At 42.8% G+C, this 17,797-nt stretch overlaps 1 protein-coding gene across 10 annotated transcripts in view; it reads right to left on the reverse strand.

Annotated features, from left to right (window-relative positions):
- The window catches only part of PALM2AKAP2 (PALM2 and AKAP2 fusion), a 532,659-nt gene that overhangs the window by 125,879 nt on the left and 388,983 nt on the right, over nucleotides 1–17,797 (reverse strand). Inside the window, exon 1 of one of the 10 annotated variants that reach the window (XM_056803875.1) lies at nucleotides 9,571–9,860. The gene's annotated coding sequence lies outside the window, so the exon portion shown is untranslated. 10 annotated transcript variants of the gene reach the window in all.

Raw genomic sequence — 17,797 nt, forward strand, 5'->3', positions numbered from 1 at the left:
CTTCATGTAAAGGACGAAAAGGATGAAAACTGCAGCAGAACACCATGTGGCCGGTTGGGGAATGCCCTGCTAGAGGCTTAAGCCCGGATTCTAACTCTTGTAAGATGAGGCATTACCATTTGGAACGGCTGTTTTGGGGTTCCCTGCCATCATACCCGGTGAATGTTTCCTCTCCCCTTCTCAGCCACAGAAAACAGAGGCAGTCATGAGAGCTGGGCATAGGTCTCCTGCCTGCCACTTAAAGTGCTGCCCCACTCCCACAGGCCTTTCCTCCAGAAAATAAAGCCGGTTTCTGCATTATTCCTCTGTAGAGATGACATCATCTTAATGTAAAGCCATGAAGTCAGCCCAGGAGAGAGACAAGGGAGCCCGGCCAAACAGCTGGAGGGCTACAATTCCCATCTGGCTCTCCTCCCCAAATATAGACTTCAGGAAGGGACTGTGGCTGATGGGGGCCATTAAAAATAAATAAAAATTAATCACTCAGTAGATGGAAGCCTGAGAGCAGGACCTAAGGTTAAAGTCCTACCTCTGTGACCCTGGGAAAGTCACTTGACATTTCCCTGTCCTAGACACCTCTTTGGGAAAATAAGTTGATGATCTCCATAGGCAGAAGGAGCTTCCTAGCTGGATGGCTTAGTGAAGTCAATGATCGAGTCCCAATTCCTATTCCTGTGGAGAGTTCCAGCATCCTTCTCCAGACACACTCTGGCTCACAAGCTAACTAGAGGTCATCCTTGCTCTTCCCTCTCTCACCTCCCTCAGCATGCAAGCTGTGGCCAAAGTCTGCCCATTTGTATGTCCCCATCTCCCCTCTGACACTGCCACCGGCCTAGTGCAGCCCTAACTCCTGCCATAGCCTCTGACTGGGCTTCATTTCAAGGATCAAATAGAAATCAGTCTGTCATTCAAAGCCCTTCCCTTGCCAACTTTCCCAGTCTTCTAACATCTCATACCTACTACCCTTCTTTCTCACTCGGTGACACTGGCCTCCCATGCTCTTTTTCACAAGATAGTCCATATTTCCTAATTCTGGGCACTGTCAATGACTCAACTCCATAGGTAGCAAGTGCCCCCTCCTCATTTCTACATCCTGGCTTCCCGTCCTCTTTTGAAGTCTCAAATAAAACCTATTCCCAATCGCTCCTACTTCTAGTACCTTCCTTCTGTTGACTTTTTTCTATTTATCTTATCTAGAACATGTTTGCACAGTGTCTCTCCTAACTAGATGGGGAGCTCCCTGAGAGAAGACTGTCTTTTGCTTTTCTTTGTATTCCTAACACACAGTAAGAACTTAATCAATGTTTGACTGATGGCCAAGCACTAGACGAGGTCTTGGGGAATTCAAAGACAAAAATGGAGGTCTTTTCCATCAAGGAGTATGCAAATTTTTAAGTGAAAATGCTATATACACATACACATAGTCTTAACTTTTGATAGTTTAAACAGTTTGGCACTCTATTAATTGACTCTTGGGACATTCTACATATACAAAATAAAGACACACAATATATCCAAACCCCCCTCCCCCCAAAATACAAAGTAAAGTATTTTGGCGGGGTTGAGAAGATGTAACTGATAAAATCAAGAGAAGTCTCCTGGAGGAGGTGTTAACTGAGCTGTACTTTAATCAAGGAATTCTAAGAGGATGGAGTGCATTCCAGGGGTTAAGTGGCTTGTCCAAAGTCACACAGCCAGGAAATGTCTGAGGCCACATTTGAACCCAGGGACCTCTAGTCTCCAGGCCTGGTTCTTTATCCACTGAGTCATCTAACTGCTCCCCACCTCTACTCTTTATTTTACTGATGAAGAACATGGGCCTCAGAGGCAAAGAGACTTGTTCACAGTTACACAGGTAGTAAATGGCAGTCAGGATTTTATTGTAGAAGAATTCTTTTGACTCTAAAACCAAAGTTCTCTTCAAATAGAAATCACTTGACCTAGACCCTATCATGCATTCATTCAGTTCAGGAGGAATTTCCCCAGAGCAGACCTGCTTTCAGCTTGAGGTTTCCAAAAACTACCCAAAACAAATAAAAAACCTTGCATATTTGCATTCATAGTTTCTTATACAGGGTACATTAACTTCCTTTTAGATTTTCCCCAATACACGGTATTGATTCTAAGAGCCTAAAGTAAGGGTTTAAAAAAAAAAAGAAAAAAATTTAAAATAGATTTTTGTTGCATATTCATCCCTACTTTACCCACTTAAAAATATTCTTCTTTCAGATACTTCTGCTTAATAAAAAGATTTGTAAAAATTAAACTGGATAAAATTTGACCAAATGGCAAATCTGGTAACCTGCCATTCAGTGCTAATATTCCTTTTCCCCCCTTCTTGTAATTTTGGTAGTAGATAGGAAAGTTGGGTGAAATGTACATCCTACAAACATCATTTGCATTTATGGATAAACCCCACACAGGAGGCAGATTCCTCTATGGACCAACACAAGTCATTTTACTTCCTCTGATGTGGCTCTGTGAGTGGCGAATTCCTTTAAAATGATTCAGCTGGGAATTGTGCATATGTGTGAAGCAGAAACCTATGAAACAATGAAGCTACAAAATTTGTTTATCTGTACTCCAGAAAAGGTTGGCTTAATTGGTTTAGTTCTAGTTAATTTTATTTTTTGGTTAACTTGAATCCCCTTGTTTCAATCAATTGCCTTTAGCAAGTAGAGTATAGAAGACCAACTGAATATTTGATGTCAAGGATCCTGCAATTATTAGGTCATACTACCCAATACAGAAGCAATAGTAATAATAATAATAATAATAATAATAATAATAATAATGAGAGCTGCCATTTAGATAGCATTCCTCTATGCCAGGCACTTAAGATGTTTTATTTCATTCTATTCTCACAACTCTAGGAGGATGCTTTTATTATCCCCATTTTACAATTGAGGGGACAGAGGCTAAGAGAGGTTAAGTCTGGAACAACCTCCAGGAATTGCTGCAGAGTGAGAGGAGCAGAACCAGGAGACAGTGTACACAGAGACTGATACACTGTGGTACAATCGAATGTAATGGACTTCTCTACTGGCAGCAATGCAATGATCCAGGACAATTCTGAGGGATCTATGAGAAATAATGCTATCCACATCCAGAGGAAGAACTGTGGGAGCAGAAACGCAGAAGAAAAACATTTGTCTGATCACATGGTTTGGTGGGGATATGACTGAGGATGTTGACTCTAAATGATCACCCTAGTGCAAACGTTAATGATATGGAAAGAGGTTTTGAACAATAACACATGTAAAATTCAGTGGCATTGCTAATTGGCTCTGGGAAGGGGAGGGGGCAGGGGAGGGAAAGAACATGAATCATGTAACCATGGGAAAATATTCTAAATTAATTAATCAAATAAATTTTTTTTTTTAAAGAGAGAGGTTAAGTGATTTGCCCAAGGACAAATAACTGGTCTCATATACTAACTAGTTGCATGAGTCTGAGCAAGTCACTTAATATCTGTTTGCCTCAGTTTCCTTATTTATAAAATGGGAACAATGGGAACCTGCTTCCCAGGAGGATCAAATGAGATAATTATAAAGTGATTAGCATATTTCCTGGCACAAAGTAAATGCTATTTACATGTTAGCTATTACTAGGATTGTTAAGCATCTGAAACTAGATTTAAATTTGGGTCTTCCAGATTGCAATCCCAGCATGCAATCTACCAAGCCATTTAGCTGCTTAGGTAGAAAGAATGTATGGGACAGCACTTGCGCTGGGATTGGGTGGGTACATGAAAAGATTTCAGAGAGTATGAATTTAGATGGGGGAGGGGGAAATGACTTCTTTATTTTCACTTTCCTTTAAATGAAATACGGCATTTCCTTCTATTATGATTTTTTTTAAACCACAACATTACACTCGGAAGGGATCCAAAGGCTTCATTAGACTTCTAAAGGAGACCATCACACACACAAACATGTTAAGAACAAGTGATATGTGAAATCAGGTTGGATATGTTTTAATCCTAGGACAAATGGCTCATAATTTCCTAATAAGGGACTACTGATTTCCAATTGTCTGTAGAACTGCTAATGGAAACAGGAGGAGATGCTCTGCCCAAGTCAATGAGGGTGTCAGCTAGGGTCTGCTCCCTGCTGGGAACTGTTTAGTCCCAGTAAAGGATAGAGCAGACATCAAAATCAATTGGGTGGGGACCCCTCCTAAGACAGATCCTTTATACCTTGTAGCTATAGGTTTAGAAAATGTTAGAAAATAAAATACTTTAGAAAATAAGTTTTTCTTATCATTTGTCTCTCTCACAAAATCAAATGAAGGAAAAAATCTTGCAATTTTTGGTTTAGGCTTATCAAGGATGTACTCTGGCTGTTCTGCTCATTTAAGCTTGTCTGGCTCAGATCATGGTGACTTTATCATGGTGAATTCCAAAATACCACAGAATCTTCATAAATGATCCATTCTCCAACTGATGGGTTTTCTTTCTAATTCTTTGCCACCACAAAAAGAGCTGTCATCAGTACTTCTGTACAAACACGTCCTTTTCACAAATGATCAAAAGGTAGTCTCTACCCCACAAAGCCCATTTTATCATTTGTCTAGTATATTGTAAGGACCTCCAAATCTATATTTTGTCCCTTTTTAATACCTTCTTCAAAATACTAACCATTTTTTTATTCATAAATGTAGTTATGTTACTCCTCTGCTCAAAAATATCCACAAGCTCCCCACTATTTAGTGGGTAAATTTCAACCCCGGTTGTTTGACATTCAGAGTCATATTCCATCCTGGTGCCACTTGACATTTTCAGCCCTCTCTCGTTCTCTTCCTCTTTAGACCTCTGTGGTCTGCTCCAAACTGGATTCTTCTTTGTGACCTGAAAAATTCCATGTATTTTCTTGCCTTTATTCCTTCACTCCTGCTGTTCCTACCTAGACCATCTCCCTTTCAGCTGCTGAAATCCTAAACACCCTTTAAAGTGCCATTCAAAAGCCCCTTCTCCAGGAAGCCCTCCCTGAGGCTAGCGGTGGGTGTGCCCTGTTCCTTTGTGCCTTCTCATAATAATCTGCTTCACACCACTCAGAGGCACTTACATCTGTGCCTTAGACCTAGGAGGAGTTCTGTGTTTTTGTCTTATCCACATTCTAGTCTTGAAGTTGGTGACTGAACATGGGCTTTCCACCAAGATGTAGAACAGAAAGGGTAAAGGTCTCCTACAAGAGAAATCTCCCCTACCGGGTCTTCCCCCAAACAATCACCAAAAACTGCAAAAAACCCACTCCTCAAAGCCTCTGGGATGCGGGCCCAGGTTTTCTCCGCCCAGTACTTTTTCTATTCTACCAAAATGACCAGATTCACAATTTTTTCAGTTACGATGAAAATTGTTCGAGAGACTCATTTGATTCACATCACAGCTCTGGGATGTGGGTGCTCTTATTACCCCATTTTAAAGCAGAGGGACTTGAGGCAGGCAAAGATTCAGTGACTTGTCCAGACTCACACAGCTACTAAAATATCTGTGGCGAACCTTGGACCCAAGGCTTCCCGACTCCAGGTTCCGGATTCATATCCACTGTGCTATCACCAACTTCATATCATAATCGTAACCAAGATTGGGTATTATAACTTGCACATACAAAGAAAACCATGATGTCCCTGCAAAGCTTTCTAAAACTTCTACTTGACTAATATCGTATGTTAATTAATCATTTCAAATTCTCAACTGCTGGTAAAGAAAACGCTACAATCTAAGCAGGTAAAGGAGATTTAACATTGTCTTCACTGAAATCAAAAATCAAAAGCTAAACCTCCTGGAAACAGCTTAGGGAATGTATTCTCCAATGGCCACTGATTCCATAAATGTTATGGAAAATTAAAAATGGAAATAAATGTAGCTATCTTGATCATATGAAGATAATTCCCAATTTATAATTTTTTTCAACTTTCAAAGTGAGCCCTGTTTCCAGCCATTGACCATCAGTAATTCAGTGACAAATATAAGGCTTAGTGGATAGAGCAGCAGGCCCCAGCGTCCGAAAGACGCCAGTTCAAAACCTCCCTCAGATGCTAGCTAGCTGCAGAGAAAATCCCAGTTGGGGTCCAGAAGAGTGGGGCACTGCTGAAATGACTGAACACCAAAGAGCCTTTAGACCAGAGGCTGGCTTTTTTGTTTCTGAGGTCCCCACTTTTTGACTGGATAAAAGGTACTGGCAACATAACCCAAATGGGGTATAAGTGCTTGTCAATATTTGTTTATTTGAATTGCATCATCTCTAGTAGATAATAGCCTTTGACTTTTACATTTATCTGTAACATTTTTTTTAATAAACCCTTACCTTCCGTCTTGGAGTCAATACTGTGTATTGGCTCCAAGGCAGAAGAGTGGTAAGGGCTAGGCAATGGGGGTCAAGTGACTTGCCCAGGGTCACACAGCTAGTTAGTGGCTGAGGCCACATTTGAACCTAGGACATCCCGTCTCTAGGACTGGCTCTCAATCCACTGAGCTACCCAGCTGCCCCCTATCTGTAACATTTTTAATCAGTAGATTCAATGTCCAGGGACACTGACAACAGGGTCTGCTAACAAATTAATTCTGGGGGAAATGTACTACTCTGTGGGATTTTTTAAGTATACTTCTTTTTTTTTTTTTTTAAAGATAAGTGCTAGAAACTGCCTTGGACTGATTAAAAGACAAGGCCACTACCCAAACCAGCCAGGTGTTCTAGTGGGTGTAGAATTCTCCCTCATTAGATAATGGAGTTAAGCAATACAATAAATGTTTTGACTTATTTGTAGCTCCTGAGGCTGTTGAGTCAATAGGACAAAGTTTGTGAAAGTGAAATAGATCTGGATGGCTCAGGACCACATGGCACAAAATTCAGTAGAGGCGAGCTCCGTGCCAGCGGACATGCTTTAGTTATGAGATAATGGCTATTTCAAAATGTCCATTTCATCACAAAATAAAGCAATCCTTCTCTCTCATCTTGCCCTCCACATTATTCTCATCCGCAAGCTGATACGAACTCTGCCTTTTCCAAATGCAAGCCCTGAACATCCCCATCCCATAGACACAAGGGCTGAGGCCTGGGAGAGAGGCATTCCCAGGTGGAGACCCAAGCTTTGCCTCTTTCCGTCATTCTGGCTTATGACTAATGGAGTTACAGGATGTGTGTGATTCCTAGGGCACCCACTCAGAAGTGAACCTGGCCAAGGCTGGAGACAATGAGCTCAGGAGTGACCACTGTTTTGAAGCCATTGCTGGCCTTTCCACTCCCACACATGGCAAGGAAAGGACCCTCCCTCCCCCCCACACACACACACCACAAAGCAAACTCATTAGCAGGTGCAGATTTTTTCCAGGCACGTGTTCCTTTTCAAATCCTCTTTATGAATGTAAAGTCCACAAGAAAGGGGAAGGAGGTGGGATGACTAATTAAAATTTAAACCTTCAGCCCAGCGCAGGAAGTTGAATCAATCAAAATAAGTAAATGTAAGGGAACAGCTGGCAAATTCTGGTGGCTGAGCTACCTATTTAGCCCCAAACTGTTCACAGCCATGCATTTCAAGTGCCATTTCATCCAGTTCATTTGTCAAATGAAATGCATCTCTTCACAACGATAAGTTAGCTCCAGAGAATAAGAACATTCAAAATGTATCAGAAGCCCATTATTTTTAATTAAAAAATGTAAGGCAAACGCAAACAAAGGGATCCGTCCAAGTTCCTAGCTCACTCAGCTTTTCAAACTGCAGAGCAAGTTATAGCACAGCATCCTTCAAAACACCGCCAAATATTGTATGCATACAAAAACCAACAGCAAACTGAGCATCAGTTGGGATTCTGCCCAAGGTCGGAGGGGGCTGTTGCACACTACTAAATACTGACAGAGCTAGCTCTAATAAATTAGGCCTCCATTACCTCATTCTGCACCACCCTCTCCTGGCTAACTCGGATCCCTAGCCTCTCCCCCCTCCCCCATCTGAGTTTGAGTGGAGGGAGCTCACTGCTGCATCTGGGCATCCCGGGAGTAAAGGCACCGGAATGTCAGTCTGCTTGAATTCCGCACACAGGAGGCTTCAGGACCCAAATTGGGTATCTCAGTCCTCCGGTCCCTCCTTTCCTTCCTCCGGGCGCCAAGCCTTATCTGTGGGTACCACCCGCAAGGGACACTCTTCCTTTCTGGTTTTGGATCTGCCCCGCAGCCGAGCAGTAAAGCTCCACGGCTAATACAGTCTACCCACATCCCTCGAGTCCACTCTGGCCCTAAATCCAGATTCCCAGGCAGATGTATTCCTCGCCATCCATTTCTGTCCCGACTTCTCGCAACTCATGGTGACCATCACTTCCCATGCACAGACGGGCGCCTCCATCGCCCGTGACTACTGCAGACAAAAGAAAGGGGCTTCCACCCTGTAATTCCCCCTAAACAAGAAAACTTGCCCGAGGCACGACTTCCAGCCTCCCCACAATCCCCCCTGGACATCCGCGGACGCTTCCAAAAGTACCCGATTCTCAAAGGGACTGGCCATCACAGAAAGCCCCAAGTCCCCTTCCTGCCAGGACTGGACCCCCGCTCGGCGGGGGCCCAAGGGGATCCCCGTCATCCCGGGGACGTCCCAGGGAGCAGTCAACATTCCCTTTCTCATCTCCCTTCTCCTCCATTCTCTCCTGTTTAACTCTGCTGACAATGGAGCCAGGCTAGTGGCTGGTGGGTGCAAGTCAACTGCAACATCCTGAGACAATTTTCAGTTGTGACCCAGCGCTACGGCCACAGAAACCACCAAGAAATGGGGTCAAGCAGATCACTCAAGAAAGGCTGGCTGGGAAAGGTGGGCAGGAGCTGCCTGGTTAGTCCCGAAACGTTAAGCCGCCTTAAAAGGAGAAAAAGACACACACGGGCGGCGATTGCCCCCCGGGTGAAGTAAAAAAAAAAAAGCCAAACATCACCCAAATCACAACTTGTGCCTACAGAAAGCCCAGCGCTGGTTTTGGGGTGGGGGGGAGGGAGGGTCAATTTTGCTTTTAAATAAAGCCTGAACAAGGAAGGAGGTCCAAGGCGCGGTTATGGTTGAATTCAGGGGACCAGAGTCACCCACGGGCCTGGCACGGAGTTCTGATCCGGGGCCCGGGGGGGGGGGGGTAACCACACGGATGGGATCCCCGGTGGGGCAGCCTCTCCTTCCCTACATCTCTCACACATTACGGTCCCGTCTTCCCTCCGGCAAGAGTTCCCTAGAGCCCATCCCAGGGCCCCCAGGCATCAAACCCTTCCAAAACGTGCCCCAGGCAGTCCCCCGAGCGCCGGCACGCCTTCCTCCCTCGATCGGACCCCCACGCGTCGGCACCGACGGGTCCATCCCGAGCCCCCCATGTCCAGCCTCCTTTCCCCGTCCCCAAGGAGGAAGCGGTACAAGAGAGCGGGCCCTCTTCCGCCACCAACTCGTGGGGAGTTACTAACGGTAACCCTCCACCCGAAAAAGGAGAGAGGAAGGAGCCTGAAGAGGGATGGGATGCCCCGGCCTGCCTGCTTCCCACGCGGGGGACAGAGGAGATCCGGCCGTCTCCGCGCTGGGCTCCAGGTGCCAAAACGAGAAACCCACCTCTAGGTGTTCCCAGGGCGGCTGGCTCCCTCCGGCCGCGGTCCTGGGTCCTCCCCGGCCTCGGCCACCTCCACCTCCGACTCGCACAGCCGTCCCTCCGGCACCGCCTGCTCCTCTCGCTTGCCCTCTCTCCAGCCCCGCCGCTAGTAACTCCCGGGAAGCAGTCTGCGGGAAATTGTGGCAGCCCCTCTGCTGGGGGCGTGCACGCCCGCCGCCGACTCGGCTGACCTGGAGCGCCCCGCCGCGGGCAGAGCCGCCGCGCCGCTGTGAGGAGTCCTCCTCTTCTTTCTTCCCTCCCCTTAATCAGCCTCACCCCCTCCCAGCTTAGCCGCTACTCCTCCCTCCGAGCTGCCGGGACTCCCCCGCGCGGCCTCTCCGCGGCTACTGAAGAAGAAAGCAATACGTGAATGAATGGGCGAAGCCCAGAGGGGCCGCCAGTCAAATCCTGCGGAGGGCTGGGCTCGGGGCGCGGTTTGCGCGCGCGTCCTCTCACCCCCTAGCGGGGAGCCCCGAGGCCCGAGACCCTGGGCTGGAGCCGCCAGCCTGGATCAGGTTACACCGAGCCGGAGGGAGCCGGGAGCTGCTCGGCTCGAAGCCCGCCCGCCTCGTTCTGCTTTGTGTTTGAGGGCCCCGCCGGCGCGCGCCCTGCGGGGCAGCGGGGCGCTTCCTTGTGCCGGGGACACGTGAGTCCCTCGGTGCTCCCGCGCTACGGAAACGGGCTGAAGGGCTTCTGCCGTCGTTGGTGCCGGGCGCTCCCTCCGGGCCGGCCGTCAGAAGCCCTGCTTGGCGCGGCGCGCAAGGCAGCCCTCATTGCCCAGAGGGGTTGTTGGGATTTCTGTTTCGGCTCTTGCTTGTTTTTCTCTTCTTCTTTCCCCGATCGTGTCCTCGGCACAGATCTATAACTGCGCTCCAGGGCCCCATGTATGCGCACATCCTATACGTGCTATATTAGCTACCTCCTCGATGTATCTGTAGTATGGGCACTCTATACACACACACACACACACACACACACACACACACACACACACACACACACACACACACACACACGATAGATGGATAGACATACCTCCTCTCTTAAAATCGGTTGATTCTAAGGCAGAAAAGTGGTAAGGGCTGGGCAATTGGGGGAGTGGGGTCACCCAGGATGTGTGGGAGGCCGGATTTGAACCCAGGACCTCCTGTCTCTAGGCCTGGCCCGCTAACCCCCCAGTCGCCTTGCTGCTCCTGCTCATTTTATATATTTTTAAACTTGTTCAAGGACACACAGCTGTGGATCAGTTTGAGCCCAGGTCCTCTGACTCCAAAGCCACGCATGTCACTATGCCTTCTCTCGTTTGAGGGCAGGGGAGCTAGCTAGCACCGTGAATGGAGCGCCAGACTTGGCTTCAGGAGTCCCTGGGTTCAAATGAGGCCTCATACTTCCTAGTCCTGTGACCCTGGGCAAGCTACTCAAGCCTCCTCTCCTAGCCCTCACCACTCTTCTCTTTAGCACGGATTCTAAGACAAACAACGGGCCAGAGTCACTAAAAAACACAAAATCAGCTTGGGGGCAGTCAATTGGGATAGCCACAGGAAGGCACAGGAAGGTGGCCAGTGGGCCCACAACAAAATGTTTTCCTTCTGCCTCCCCCATCATGAATATTTAAGGCTGTCTATAACCCTGCTTGTTTTCTTTGAAAATTGTCAACTTTGGGTTTAAAATGAATCCTATCAATCAAGACAAATCTGAGACTGCCAAAAAACATCTCAGCAGCTTCCTGCTTAATAGTGACATTCGTTTCGACTTTATTAGTATTATTCCTTAATACTTCATTAGTAATACTTTATGAGTAATATTAGTAATTATTATTACTAATTATTAGTATATATAATTATAACTAATTATTAGTAATTAGTAAAATTAGTAATAATACTTTATCAGTATTATTCCTTAATACTTCATGAGTAATACTTCATGAGTAATATTAGTAATTATTATTACTAATTATTAGCATATATAATTATAACTAATTATTAGTAATTAGTAAAATTAGTAATAATACTTTATTAGTATTATTCCTTAACTTATTTGTTGTCATAGTTTTAAATGTTCTGAACAATTAAATATATTTATCCTATGGATGAGGATCCTAAAATGGCTTAATTCTTGCCCTTTTTAAAAAACCTTTCCTTTCTGCTTTAGAATTGACATATTGGTTCCAAGTAGAAGAGCAGGAAGGGCTAGGCAGTCGGGGTTAAATGAGGAGCCAGGGTCACACAGCTAAGAAATGTCAGAGGCTAGATTGGAAACCAGGACCTCCCACTTCTGGGACTGGCTTTCTATCCACTGAGCCTCCTAGTGGCCCCAATTCTTACACTTTTAATTTCAATTCAATTCAGCAAGTACTTATTAAATGCCTAATATATGCAAAACACTGTTAAACACTGGAAATACAAGTATAAAAAACGGTGCCTATTCTCAAGGAACTTTCTTAAACCTAATTAAGATCCACCCTCCAGAACCCTTAGGCAAGATTTAGGGGTTTATCTATGATCTTGGTGATATAGGAAGCATTCTTTTTTTTTTTTTTAAACCAAGCAGCTAAGTGACCTGGTTCAAATCTTGCCTCAAACAAAAGCTCAAAAGCTGTGTGACCCTGGACAAGTCATTTAACCCCAGTTGCCTAACCCTTACTTCTTCTCTGCCTCGGAAACAATCTTAGTGTTGATTTCCAGAAAGAAGGTAAGGGTTTTAAAAAAGGTCATTAAGAAGCCTAGCTTTGCCACATAAACTCCAGAAATGATATTGGAAAAGTCTCTAGAAAGCACGATAAAGAAAACTAAAAAGAAACAGAAACAAGCTTCTGTATCCAATTCAGAGCTAGGGGGAGAGATGGGAGAAAAATTGGGGGAAGATGATGCTAGAGAAAGGAGCCAAGCCAAGGAAGACAAGATAAGCTCCAAAACCGGCTATAAAGTGGGCCAGATCTCCAGCTCCAGTATTCGGGTTCCTAAAACTAGATCCCAGCCCTGGCTTCTGAGGACAGACGTGGGGTCACTGTTCAGAGAGCTAGGGCCACTGGGAGCCACAGCAAGACAGCATGGCCAACTCAGCACTTAGCCCTAGAAGGCTGGGCAGGAAGCTTGAGAGTAGCCAGATTTACAGTATCTCCTGAGGACTTCTCAGAAACCCAGCAAAGGAATGAACCAGTGAAGCCAGAACCCATCATGGTTTTCTGGAAGAACAAGAAAGAAGCCAGAGAACGAAGCAGAGTTTGGGACCTGCTATCCCCTGCCCCATCCAGAGCTGTATCCAGACATCCTGGGATTATTGGCGTTGTAGCTCAGTCATTTTTTGAGTCATACTTAACTTCTCCTGATCACATAGGAGGGTTTCTTGGCAAAGACGCTGGAATGGTTCACCATTTCCTTACCCAGTTTATTTTACATCAAGGAAACTGAGGCAAACAGTTAAGTGATTTGCTTAAGGTCACATAGCTATTAAGTGACAGAGGCCTGACTCAGGAAGAGGAGTCTGGTGCTCTATCCACCTGGTTTCTCAGTCCATAGATGGGACAGGACCAAAAAAGGCCGTATGTAACTCATCCTGGAGTGAGCAAGAACAAAACCTAGTCCAAGAATTGAAACTGAACTATGAGTAAACAGAGGAAAACCCCGATCACACTGAAGAAATACAATAGAAGTAAACATATAGAATGAAAGTAATCCCATAACAACTATAAAAGGAGTCTCAGAGGGAAAAAATGTCTTGGATCAAGGATTTAAAAAGCAACCAGAAGGAATAAAGAGATTTAAAATGAAATTAGAAATTAAATGAGAATTGAGGAAGGAAAATAGAATGCAAATAAGCTTAGAATGAAAAACATGGAAAGCCCTACTCAAGTAGTAGATTTTTTTTTTTAATTTGGTCAATTCCAAACATTATTCCTTTGTTACAAAAATCATTCTCTTTTCCTCCCTCCCCTCCCTCCACCCTTCCCATTGCTGATGTGCAATTCCACTGGGTATTACTTGTGTCCTTGATCAGAACCTATTTCCATATTGTTGGTGTTTGCACTAGGATATTCATTTAGAGTCTACATCCCCAATCATATCCCCTCGACCCATGTAATCAAGCAGTTTTTTTCTTCTCTGTTTCTACTCCCACAGTTTTTCCTCCCAATGTGGATAGTGTTCTTCCTCATAGATCCCTCCGGGTTGTTCAGGATCACTGCATTGCCACTAATGGAGAAGTCCATTACATTTGATTGTGCCACAGTGTATCAGTCTCCATGTACAATGTTTTCCTGGTTCTGCTCCCCTCACTCTGCATCAATTCCTGGAGGTCATTCCAGACCCCCATGGAATTCCTCCACTTTATTATTCCTTTGAGCACAATAGTATTCCACTACCAATATATACCACAATTTGTTCAGCCATTCCCCAATTGAAGGGTGTCCCCTCATTTTTCAATTTTTTGCCACCACAAAGAGAACAGCTATGAATATTCTTGTACAAGTCTTTTTCCTTATTACCTCTTTGGGGTACAAACCCAGCAGTGCTATGGCTGGATCAAAGGGCAGACAGTCTTTTAGTACCTTTTGGGCGAAGTTCCAAAATGCCCTCCAGAATGGTTGGATCATTTCACAACGCCACCAGCAATGCATTAATGTCCCGACTTTGCCACATCCCCTCCAGCATTCAATACTTTCCACTGCTGTCATGTTGGCCAGTCTGCTAGGTGTGAGGTGATACCTCAGAGTTGTTTTGATTTGCATCTCTCTGATTATTAGAGATTTAGAACACTTTTTCCTGTCCTTATTAATAGTTTTGATTTCCTTGACTGAAAATTGCCTATTCATGTCCCTTGCCCATTTATCAATTGGAGAATGGCTTGATTTTTTGTACAAATGATTTAGCTCTTTGTAAATTTGAGGAATTAGACCTTTGTCAGAGGTTTTTGTAATGAACATTGTTTCCCCATTTGTTGCTTCCCTTCTAATTTTGGTTGCATTGGTTTTGTTTGTACAAAACCTTTTTAATTTAATGTAATCAAAATTATTTATTTTACATTTTGTGACTCTTTCTAAGTCTTGCTTGGTTTTAAAATCTTTCCCTTCCCAAAGGTCTGACATGTATACTATTCTGTGTTCACATAATTTACTTATAGTTTCCTTCTTTATGCTCAAGTCATTCACCAATTCTGAGTTTATCACCCTAGTGTGAAGTGTTGATCCAAGCCTAATCTCTCCCACACTGTCTTCTAATTTTTCAGCAGTTTTTATCAAATAGTGGATTTTTGTCCCAAAAGCTGGTATCTTTGGGCTTGTCATAGACTGTCTTGCTAAGGTCCCTTACCCCAAGTCTATTCCACTGATCCTCCTTTCTGTCTCTTAGCCAGTACCAAATTGTTTTGATAACCACTGCTTTATAGTATAGTTTGAGATCTGGGACTACAAGGCCTCCTTCCTTTGCATTTTTTTTCATGATTTCCCTGGATATCCTTGATCATTTGTTCTTCCAAATGAACTTTGTTATGCCTTTTTCTAATTCAGTAAAAAAGTTTTTTGGTAGTTCAATGGGTATGGCACTAACTAAATAATTTGGGTAGGATGGTCAATTTTATTGTGTTAGCTCGTCCTCCCCATGAGCAGTTAATGTTTTTTCAATTACTCAGATCTAGTTTTAGTTGTATGGAAAGTGTTTTGTAATTGTGTTCATATAATTCCTGTGTTTGTCTCAGCAGATAGATTCCTAAGTATTTTATATTGTCTAGGGTGATTTTAAATGGAATTTCTCTTTCTAATTCTTGCTGATGAAATGGGTTGGAGATAGATAGAAATGCTGATGACTTACACGGGTTTATTTTGTATCCTGCAACTTTGCTAAAGTTGTTGATTATTTTGACTAGCTTTTTGGTTGATTCTCTAGGATTCTTTAAGTAGACCATCATATCATCCGCAAAGAGTGATAGCTTGGTCTCTTCATTGCCTATTTTAATACCTTCAATTTCTTTTTCTTCTCTAATTGCTACTTACTGCTAGTGTTTCTAGTACAATGTTAAATAATAGAGGTGATAATGGGCATCCTTGATTCACTCCTGATCTTATTGGGAAGGCTTCTAGTTTATCCCCATTGTAGATGACATTTGCTGATGGTTTCAGATATATACTGTTTATTATTTTTAGGAAAGATCCTTCTATTCCTATACTTTCTAGTGTTTTCAATAGGAATGAGTGTTATATTTTGTCAAAGGCTTTTTCTGTGTCTATTGAGATAATCATGTGATTTTTGTAGGTTGGCTTGTTAATATGGTCAATTATGTGGATAGTTTTCCTAATATTGAATCATCCTTGCATTCCTGGTATAAATCCCACCTGATCATAGTGAATAACCCTCATGATGACTTGCTGGAGTCTTTTTGCTGGTATCCTATTTAAGATTTCTGCATCTATTAAGTAGATTGGTCTGTAGTTTTACTTCTCCATTTTTGACCTGCCTGGCTTTGGAATCAGTACCGTGTTTGTGTCATAAAAGGAATTTCATAGAACTCCCTCTTTGCTTATTATGTTAAATAGTTTGTATAGTATTGGAATTAGCTGTTCTTTGAATGTTTCATAGAATTCACTTGTGAATCCATCAGGCCTTGGGGATTTTTTCTTAGGGAGTTTGTTGATGGCCTGTTCAATTTCTTTTTCTGATATGGGATCATTTAAAAATGCTATTTCTTCTTCTGTTAATCTAGGCAATTTATATTTTTGTAAATATTCATCCCTATCACCTAGATTGGCATATTTATTGCCATATAATTTGGCAAAATATTTTTAATCATTGCCTTAATTTCCTCTTCATTGGAGGTGAGCTCTCCCATTTCATCTATAATACTGTTATAATTTGATTTTCTTCTTTCCTTTTTTTATTAGATTGACGAGTACTTTGTCTATTTTGTTTTTGGTTTTGTTTTTCAAAATACCAGCTTCCAGTCTTATTTATTAGTTCAATAGTTCTTTCACTTCCAATTTTATTAATTTCTCCCTTATTTTTAGGATCTCTAATTTCGTTTTCTTCTGGGGGTTTTTAATTTGTTCACTTCCAAGTTTTTTGATTTGCATGTCCAATTCATTGACTTCTGCCCTCCCTAATTTGTTAATATATGAACTCAAGGATATAAATTTTCCCCTGAGTACTGCTTTGGCTGCATCACATAGATTTTGAAAGGATGTCTCATCATTGTCATTTTCTTCAATGAAATTATTAATTGTTTCTATAATTTGTTCTCTAACCGATTTTGGAGAATCATATTATTTAATTTCCAATTAATTTTTGATTTGGCTCTCCATGTACCCTTACTGATCATTATTTTCATTGCATTATGATCTGAAAAGGTTGTATTTATTATTTCTGCTTTTCTGCATTTATTTGCATGTTTTTATGACCTAGTACATGGTCAATCTTTGTGAATGTACCATGTGCTGCTGAAAAGAAGGTGAATTTCTTTTTGTCTCTATTTTTTCTCCATATGTCTATTAATTCTAATTTTTCTAAGATTTCATTCACATCTTTTACCTCTTTCTTATTTATTTTTAAATTTGATTTATCTAAATTTGATAGTGGTAGGTTCAGGTCTCCCACTAGTATAGATTTACTGTCTATTTCCTCCTTCAATTCCACTAGTTTCTCCTTTAGAAATGTGGATGCTATACCATTTGGTGCATACATGTTGATTAGTGATATTTCCTCATTGTCTATACTCCCTTTTATCAGGATATATTTACCTTCCCTTTTGATCAGATCTATTTTTACTTTGGCTTTGTCAGATATCATGATTGTAACTTCTGCCTTCTTTCTATCAGTTGAGGCCCAATAGGTCTTGCTCCAACCTTTAATTCTAACCTTGTGAGTATCTACCCGCCTCAGGTGTGTTTCTTGTAGACAACATATAGTAGGATTTTGGATTCTAATCCACTCTCCTATTTGTTTTCATTTTATGGGTGAGTTCATCCCATTCACGTTCAAAGTTATAATTGTCACTTTTGAATTCCCTAGCATTTTGATATCCTCTCCTAGTTCTGTCCTTTCTTCTTTTGCTATATCTTTTTAAACCAGTGGTTTACTTTTAATCAATTCCCCTAATCCCCTCCCTTAATATGCGTCCCTTTCTGGTCCCTCCCTTTTTGTTCCCTTCTTGTTTTTTTAGGGTCTGTTAAGTTCCCTCCCCCCCTCTCTTTCCCTCCCTTTTTGT

Source organism: Monodelphis domestica, chromosome 7 (genome assembly GCF_027887165.1).
Source record: "Monodelphis domestica isolate mMonDom1 chromosome 7, mMonDom1.pri, whole genome shotgun sequence".
NCBI classification, from domain to species: Eukaryota; Metazoa; Chordata; class Mammalia; order Didelphimorphia; family Didelphidae; genus Monodelphis; species Monodelphis domestica.